The sequence below is a fragment of the Rousettus aegyptiacus genome, unplaced genomic scaffold (genome assembly GCF_014176215.1).
Source record: "Rousettus aegyptiacus isolate mRouAeg1 unplaced genomic scaffold, mRouAeg1.p scaffold_m13_p_2, whole genome shotgun sequence".
Classification (NCBI taxonomy): domain Eukaryota; kingdom Metazoa; phylum Chordata; class Mammalia; order Chiroptera; family Pteropodidae; genus Rousettus; species Rousettus aegyptiacus.
The window spans coordinates 152,231,144-152,240,370 of NW_023416295.1; the positions used below are offsets into that span (position 1 = coordinate 152,231,144).

Sequence of the window (9,227 nt, forward strand, 5' to 3'; positions counted from 1 at the left end):
GTGTATCTCATTCAACCTTCTACCCAAGGCCAGGGGCCCTGAGAACATCTTGAAGAACTTGGGGTTGGAGAACCACTGTGGTCACCCCCATATCCAAGGGCATCTCCAGGAACATCCCACAAGCCCTTCCATGGCCCTGCCTGATCCTTCCTACAGTTTATGACTGCAGAGTTAGTTACCTAACCACTTCTACCCGTTTACCCAGCCAGAGCTTGTTCTCACATTGTATCTTTGCCGCTTCTGTGAGTTAAACTTAGACCTACCACTTACGGAGACTGGGCGAGCATGCGCCAAGTGAGCAGCCACTCCTGAGCACAGCGGTGTGTTAGGGGCTGAGCCTGGACCCCTGGGCGGTCTCCCACTGCTGTGCCTAGGTGAGGCAGGCCCTTGCCCTCTGTGCCACTGAGCATGTTTAGAGGATACGCAGCCCAGGGCACCCACATCCCAGTTTTCAGTGAGGCCTGGTGCGACTATCCTCCAGGCAGAGTGGATGGTGAAGACCTAATCTATTACAGGAAGAAACAGCAGTAGATACCGACGGAGCAACTTTCTCTGGGTTCCTACTACTCTGTCACGGCTTCCTTAGATACAGCGGAAGCTTCCAACCCTGTTCTATACCCACTTTGGTTTTCACAAGTCTTTTTCCTTTTTCCTGGTCAAATCTGGTGATGAGTTTACGGGTGAGACCTCCCACCCTGCCCTTCTCATCCTCCTCTCTCGGGTTTTTCACTCTTCTTATTCCCCAGAAGGCTTATCCACATTGGAACCCTGTTCTGATCCTATTGCACATTTGGCCTCACGCTCTGGACAGGAAGAAAGGCCAAATTCCAGGACCCTGTCTGTAGCAGGTTCTGCCACATAGGTCTTATGTGGCACAGACTCCATCCTCCCCCACCCCCCAATTGTGGGAGCTGGAGTACAGAAGCCTCCAGCATGTAGTCCCCCCACCCTCACCCCCGGGCTGGAAAGCATAAGGCACACGCTGCCAGCAAATTCTTGTATTCCCTATCAGTCAGAATTTTTCCCCTTAAAAGAGACGGAATTGAAATGACAGATCACAGGTTCACTCTCTCCTTTTGTGTCTTGTCTCCTCTCTCTCACTTCTCCCTGCCCATTCTATGGCCGATTTCAATTTCTCAGACCCTGAAGGGGGAGTAGGGGCAGGGCGGAGGAGGGAGCAGCAACCCACAGGCCTGCAGAGAACAAACAGGTACTTGGGAGGAAGGAGGAAGGCCCGGTGGGGGTTTTGCATGAATGAAGGTGTGGAAGCTGCACAGCGGGGGAGGGGAATGAGCCCCCACCCCACCCTGAGTTCCTCGGAGCCAAGTTGTCCCTTTGCCTTCATGTGCATTCCTCACATCACCACCAGGACTGGGACACGAGCTGCAAATAATTAATCTTTATTGAAAGAGATTTTTTGTCTGCAGACACTGTGTTCTGCTTTTGCCATGACTATAAAGTCTCCAGTACAATTTTGGATTTAATTATAGCCCTATTTCGAGGGAATAAAAAAACACCCTATGTCAGAGGCACAGATAATTGGTGATGCCAGGTGGGATTGAGACATGGGTTCTGGGGACCAGAGCAGTTGCTTCCGGCTGATTCAGATCCCACGAACCATTCAGCTGGGCTTTGGTTGGGTTCAGACCTCCCCCTACCCCAGCTCCAGAATCAAATTTAACCTGATGCCGGAAGGATAGAGATAGGAGGATGTGACTTCGAAGTGTGCTGCAGACTAGCTCCTAACTTTATCCCCAATCCCCTGCTGCCCCCCAGTGTCCTGGTGACCTTAAGCTAGGCTAGGATTTTTCACTGTGACATTTTACTTTGATTCCTTAGACCAGGTCAGTGCCCTGGAATCCGGGCTTCAGGCAGTCCCTGATTCTTATGATTAGGCTGTTTGAAAACCCATCTTGTGGCAAAGGGGCTTTACTTCTGAGTGTGGGTCTGATGTCAGAGTCACCAGGAGATGTGAGACTTTGCAAGGAGGAGATTGGATTGTGGGATCAGCTTTGGGCAGCTGGTCCAGGAGCATGATATCTCATGGATACAGAGAGAAAAGACAGTGATGGAAAGAGTCAGGGAAGAGGGGACCAGAAAGGAGAGGACATTTTGTCCATCACAGAGAGCTTGGGTTGGTATAAAAAATCAGCAGTACTCAGAGTGACACAGGAGGTAAGACACACAGTTAGGGGCCAGACATTTGAATGTTTCCCTGACCATCCGAATGTTTCCCTGGCCAGTAAAGGGGTTTAAAGAGGTGATGTGGGTCAGAGTTGGAGGTGTCCAAGAGAAATTCTCTCAGCTAGAAGGATTAGTTCTTTGTGGGTAATCTTAACTAGGTTAACTGTACACTTTGCACAAAATTTCACAGTTTATGTCCTTTTTTGCAATAAAGCCTAACATCATCAGCCGATATTTGAAGGGGAGGGGAGGAAAAGAAGAAAAGCTAAAGCGATGGAAGCAGAAGGGGAAATGCACTAGTTAAAAGAGGAAAGAAATTGACGATTGCTGAGGAACTGGGGTGAGGGCAGACCCTAAGACGAACAAAGTCAGGAAAGAGTGACGTAAATGGAGAAACCGAAGTGGCGACAGTTGCCGAGGTTCCAAGAGAGGCAGAGACAGAAAAAAGAGAGAGCAATAGATGACAATGTCTCCCCACAAAACATTTGTTTGTGTCCTCTCCTCGCTCGTCCTCTTCCTCCTCCTGTCTCATCCCCACAAATTGCTGCCGTGTTAGCTACCCCAGGAGGCTTCAGTCACCACGTGCTCTATTGCATTCTGTGTGAATGGCGCCCCTGGAGTCGTGCTCCCTGGCGGTTCTGCCTCCATCCCACCCGTTTTCCTTTATTTAACGGCTCCTTTGATGGGCTCTTGTGGTGCCGATGGCCTATAGAGCAGCATGTTCCCACCCAGACAAGGGAGCGCCTCAGAGCTGGCCATGACGTTAGAGGAAGGGTCCTGAGCAAGCTGTGCCAGGATAGCATCCTGGGTAACGGCAATGGGGACAGACTGAAGTTATACCTGTGCCCCACTTGTGGAAAATACCATAATCGCATATATGCACCAATAGATCTTAGGTGATTAGAGAAAAAGTGGTTTCATGCTGTAGCACTTATTGAATAATATTAGGCAGTTTTAATGATTTTGTGTATATTTTGTCTTCTCAATGAGTTTGAAAGCTATTCCAGGATTGGACTTTATTCTGTAAAGTCTCTTCAGTTATGATATTTTATTCACATGGCTAAGAAACCTTGAATTCAAAAGGTGTGTCACAAGAACAATTGTTTCAATGGGAAAAACAGTTTGAGGACTAGAGAAATTCAGCCTTTGATTAAAAAAAAAGTTATTTTTCCTGCAGGAATTTAAAAAAGTAAAGTCTTTTTATAGCTATAAGTAGATAGCTAAAAATCCAAACATCACTGAACAAATCCAGCCTCTGATTACATAGAGTTTTTGCTAAAGAAACACGCCCAGCCTTTTCCTCCCATCAGCCACATTATCCTCAGCATAGGCTGCGGGCGCATTCTCATCACCTTGATCCGCTGCCTTTCTTCCTCTGCCCCTTGCAGGACCAGCCTTAGGGCAGGTTCAATAGGCATTCTGTGGTACAATTTCTAGGACCCAGGAAATGGGCCTTTTGCCCTTAGAGTACTTAAAACTTCTTTTGGAAAATGTGTGCTGTTCCTTACTTGGAGATAGAACTTCAAATATAAAAAACACCAGGCACAGGCACAGATTGAGACTAAAGAGCAAACGCAGGAGAGTGTCCTCAGATCGGGAGGGGGAAGGTGAACGGGCAACCCGGCTGCCTGGTCTGCGCTGCGGAGAGTCGGGGCCTGGTCCTTGGTCATCTCCCACTGCAGAGCCTCTCCTTCCCCCAAGCCCTTCGCCTGGGTCAACTTATACTTAAAACTCGGCTCTTTATTCAGGCATCACACCTTAAGGCAGGTTTAAATGTCCCTCTTCTGTGCTCCCTCTGCTCCTAATACATCCTATTACCACCGCCTTCACCACATCCCATTGAACATAGTCTCTGTTGCTTGTCTCCTCCAGTATAATGTGACCTGCACTAAGGAAAGAAGTGAGCATTCTTTATCTACATGTCCAAGCACAGTGCCTATAGACAATGGGCACTTAATAAACACTTCTTTTGTCCTGAATTTAGCAGTGGTGCAGTAGAAAGAGCATTGACGAGGGAATTAGAAGTGCCTTTAACTGACATCCTCCGAGTTTGCCAGCTTTGTGACCATGGGCAAAGAGTATAACTCCGCCTCATCAGTAAAAATGGACGTAATAAAACAAACCTCAGGTGGTGGAGAGGATTTCGTGAGATCATGAAGACACTTCAGCCAGCACAGGTGTTCTCTAGTTGTTTGTAATACCCAAGGGGAACCTATGGTGAAAGCTCATGATGAACCATCAGCCTACATGTACGTGTGTTGGACACGCAGGTGTTTAAACACACCCACAAAGAATATCTCCCCACACATGCTGCAGGAGGTGATGGAAGGGCAAGAGGAACTGACCGCCAGTCAAAATCAAAAGTGAGAATCAGATTTAGCTAGTCTGGAGGAAGTCTCAACCCTGCCAGATACATACTGCCTTCCAAACTCCTTTTCTCTTTCTTCAATAATATCTTGAGTTAGGTTTTATCATTCTTAGGTTTAAAAAAGTCACTTGAGCTTAAAACTTAGATCTCAAAGTTGATTTAAATCTCATATCCTCCACTCTACCCAGGAGGTTCAAGGAGAGGCGAGGTAAGAGTATTATAGACTGAATGTTTTTATGCCCCCAAAATTCTTATGTTAAATCCTAACATTTGGAGGTGGGGACTTTTGGGATGATTAGGTCATGAGGGCAGAGCCCTCATGAATGGGATTAGGACCCTAATAAAAGAGACCCCACAGAGCTCGCTCATCCCCTTGAATAATATGGGGGTGCAGTGACAAGATGGCGGAATATGAACCATGAAGTGGGTCTTCACTAGACACTGAATCAGCCAGCACCTTGATCTTGAACTTCAAGCCCCCAGAACTATGAGGAAAGAATTTCTGCTGTTTGTAAGCCACCCGATCTATGGTACTTTTGTTTTATCAGTCCAAATGGGCAAAGAGAGAGTGGTTGAGAGATTCTACTATGGTACTTTGCACTTACTATCAGCAGTGTGGAGTGGAGAGTGGCTTAGTCTAAACTGGGAATGTGCCCTTTTCATCTCTCTTCCAAGTCTAGCTCCCCCAGAGCTCGCTGGGCTGGGGACACAGAAGGGAGGAAATAGTGCCAAGGATGGTGTCATAACTGACAAGCTTGTGGGTGAGCTGTCCCTGGTCTCTATCTGAAATGCTTGGGCTAAAACTCTGAGTTGACTTCCAGCCAAATAAGGGTTTTTGGCATGTATGCGGAGGTTAGCAGACCAGACAGGAAATAGCGTGTGCACAAGAAATACCGCTCTGCTTTGAGTTAGACAAGCACCTTGGAGTCACCCAAAAGGTACTGGTATGAAGGGCTGATGATGCAGACAAAGGTCAGGCTGGGAAAAAGCCAGCTCTTGGCAGAGAAAATAAGCTGGGTTTTATGATGGGGAATCACTGAAGGATATTTACACAGAACTGTGGCAAATTGAGAAAGTCTCTCAGGCAGATCTTGGAGGACGGATAAGAAAGGATGAGATTGGAGGGCAGACCTATCACATGGCTCTGCTGATGGGCTCAACTCTAGTGCTTTGCTGAGTGCTGCCTCCCGTGGTGTTGTCTGCCAGATTTCTTCAAGCAAAAGTTCCACCTCCTAACTTCCAGGTCACGTCCACCTGCCCCCACCCACTGGGTCCTTCTTTCCAAAGCTGCCCAAATACAGGTGGGCTAGGGAAATTGTCAGACTCACTGCTCAAGGCAGAACTTGCTGCCAGCAGAAAAAGAGTCCTTCCTTTTATGGAAGGCCTGGGATTCTTCCTTGACAACGGCACTTAGATCCCTGCTTAGTAACGGAAGATTCCCCCCTCCCACTTTTCAAGTTCTCCCAACGGTAGCTCCCACGCAGGCCCCACCAACTCTCAGCCTGCCAATAGCACCCCCTACCGAGGCTGCGGAAAGGACTCTCAGCTGCCTTTTAAGTACATCCTGCACACACACACACACACACACACACACACACACACACACACGAAGAATGACCTCGACTTTGCCAACGGAGAAAACAGTACTTTGAGAGGCCAGGGGAAAGCACTGGAACCCATGTGACGAAAGGCCATGGCCTGTTGGTGTGTTGGAGCTGCACAAAACCACACAAAACTAGGAAATCCTAGATTCCTACTCTGTTATAGCTACTTAGTAAATTGGACAGATATTTAACCTGTTTGAGCCTCAGTTTCCCCAACTATAAAATAGGAACAATAACTACCTCTCAAGGGTTGTTTTGAAAATTAAAGATAGTGTTTATAATGTGCTTTACACAGAGTTGTACAATCAGTACGTAGCATTGTTATTAACATTCCTGCCCATAACAGCATGCGAAACCTCCCAAGAGGACCGCCTACCTCACCTTCCATCATAAGATGTTTTTAATCAGTTTATTTCCCATGATGAAATCCTGCTAAAGTCAGAGTACTGTCATAATATTATAGGAAATAAAATATATAACATAATAACTCTATTCTTGGATTGTTTACAAAGGATGTCAGAATGGAATGTTCTGCTTAAAAGCTAGATTTTAATATTTAGCTTCGTTTATACCTCCCTTAATAGAGTTTCTCAGACTTGGTGTTTAGGGCCTGTGGTCCTCTAAGGGGAAAGGAAAGATGAGACTTATTGTTCGGCTCAACCCCGAGCCAGAAATTCTTAATGTATAATGCTTTGTGATGTGCATGTGTATCTGAATGTACGTTTGAGAGTAAATGAAAAGTTAAAATGATTGTAAAGAACAAGTCTGGGGACATAATAAGGAGAATGTCCCCCTCCTTAGGATTTAGGAGGTAAATTACTAAATACAAGATTTTGAGCAAGATGTTTGACTTCTCTGCAATGGCAATCATAATCTGCTCTCAAATCATGGAAGAGTAATTGAATCCAATAAAATAATGGTCATAAATATTTCATAAAAGAAAATGTTAAATCTCTAGCAAAAGATGATTGAGAAGTTAAACATAAGTCAAACTTTGTATGGATGAGGGTAGGAAAACTGGTATGTAAGGTGGGGAACCTATTTTAGGCTACAGAACTTGGCAGGGGGTCCCTCCCGGCATTTAGTGGGAGCTCTGCATGGCCTGTGAAGACAGGAAGAGAGAAGGCATGGGTTCTTTTCTGTCAAATGAGAAGGCCCAGCCTCTCTTCACATATGCACTGACTGCCACTGGACTTCCCCAAGGCCACTCACCATGGTCTTTCTTCCTTGACACTCACGCCTTCAATAAGACTGTCTGCAGATGGACTTGGCAGGCTACTGGCAGGTCATCATCTCCATCATCATTATTCTGCACATGTATGTCCTCTAAGAGGGAGTGATTGCTGCCTTTGAGGTTCACATTCAAAGCTCTTAACCTTGGAGTCCTGGCTTTTCTAACCAATTAGGATATGACAATAATAATTTAAAAAATGAGAATCTACTCCTTTACTAAATCTATTACCTCACTCAGCCTCACCAACAGTCCTGTGAGAGTTCTGTTATTATCCTCATGTTACTGATGAGTAAACTGAGGTATTAAGATTGAGTAACTTACTTGAAGGCACACAGTAACTGGAAGACCAAGGTCTGACACCCATGATCTTAACCACTCTCTTCGGACTAGGAAGTTAGAACCAAGTATGGAAATCCCTTTACCTGAAGGGCATCTTGAGGTCATTAGGGGGTTGAGACAGGTCTCTAGGAAGATGAGGTCAGAAGAAAAAATAAACTAAACTTTCTTATTTCATATATGAGTACATCGAACTGGAGTTGAAAATAGGAGTGATGGCTTGGTGGGCACTTTGGTAAAAAGAGTGTTAGAATGCACTAGTGACACTTCTGTCACCAGCTCGCTGGGTAGCCTTGGGCAGGACAACCCCCTGGGCTTCAGTCTCATCCTCTGAAATATGAAAACTGGAAATGATGCTGTCCAACCTCCTATCCAATTCAGCTGGAAAATGATGCCATTTGAGGGCTGGTTCATTCTCAGGAAATCATGGAAGCCCTTCTTCCTGGAGAAAGATCTTCAACAATCTTCTCTTCACCTCTTTGGCATTTGACTCCAAAACACAAAGTTGATCGTTGTCATTAATCATAAGAAGATGGACAGAGAAAATGAGGAAAAGAAAGATATCTCAAAGTCCCTCCCCCCTTTTTTGGTGGGATTTTTTTTCTTTAACTTTTTCTTCTGGCAGCCAAATAACACATCTTGTCTCAGAGAGGCTTTCATGGTGTATAATTTAAGGCCTATAAATAGATGACTGTTATTAACAAACACACACACTCACACACACATACATTTTTCCTTCTATTCAGACATCAGCAGAAATATTGCAGATAGAGGAGATAAGCTGTTTAAAATGGGAGGCACCTTTTTCTCTCCTCCACCAGCTGGATGGCTGCATCTGTTTCTTCCTCTGCCTTTTGCTCTCGACTCATTCTATTCATTTAGGTCTTATTTCCATCTCCATTCTTTGTACGCTGCTAAACCCCACCCTCCGTGCTCTTACTGTGATCTTTCTGTAACACTTGACTGTCTCTTCTAACCATTATGCCTTAATCTTTTCCTTATTAATAATCAGTCCCCTTACCCCTTTCCAAAGGCAGTTTAAAAAACGTATTAGTTTTCCGTCTGATACAGACACATAGGTCTGAATACAACCACATTGGTAGAAGGTATGAGAAGATAAGGGTTGCAGAGGTTCACATCAAAAAAGAAGTATCAGCTACGGCCATGCCACCCTGAACACGCCCGATTCCCTCTGATCTCAGAAGCTAAGCAGGGTCGGGCCTGGTTAGTACTTGGATGAGTGACCAGCTAGGGAGACCAGGTGCCGTAGGTGTTAAAAAGATAAAAATAAATAAATAAATAAATAAATAAGTTGTATCAAGAAACAGAAAAGATGGAATCAACAATAAAATCTGCATGTCAGCTACTATTTATTACAAAAAAAAATTAAAAGACAGGTCTGTTGGGATAAGATGATGGATTCATTGATGATTAGTATATTAAAATGTACATTTATTGGCATAAACAAATTTCAAGGCGCTTTTGAGTACATGATTTCAAA

At 45.1% G+C, this 9,227-nt stretch overlaps 1 pseudogene; it reads left to right on the forward strand.

The window, feature by feature from the left end:
* The first annotated feature begins 8,880 nt into the window (after positions 1-8,880).
* On the forward strand, positions 8,881-8,999 carry LOC118614582 (annotated as a pseudogene).
* The last annotated feature ends 228 nt before the right edge of the window (positions 9,000-9,227 follow it).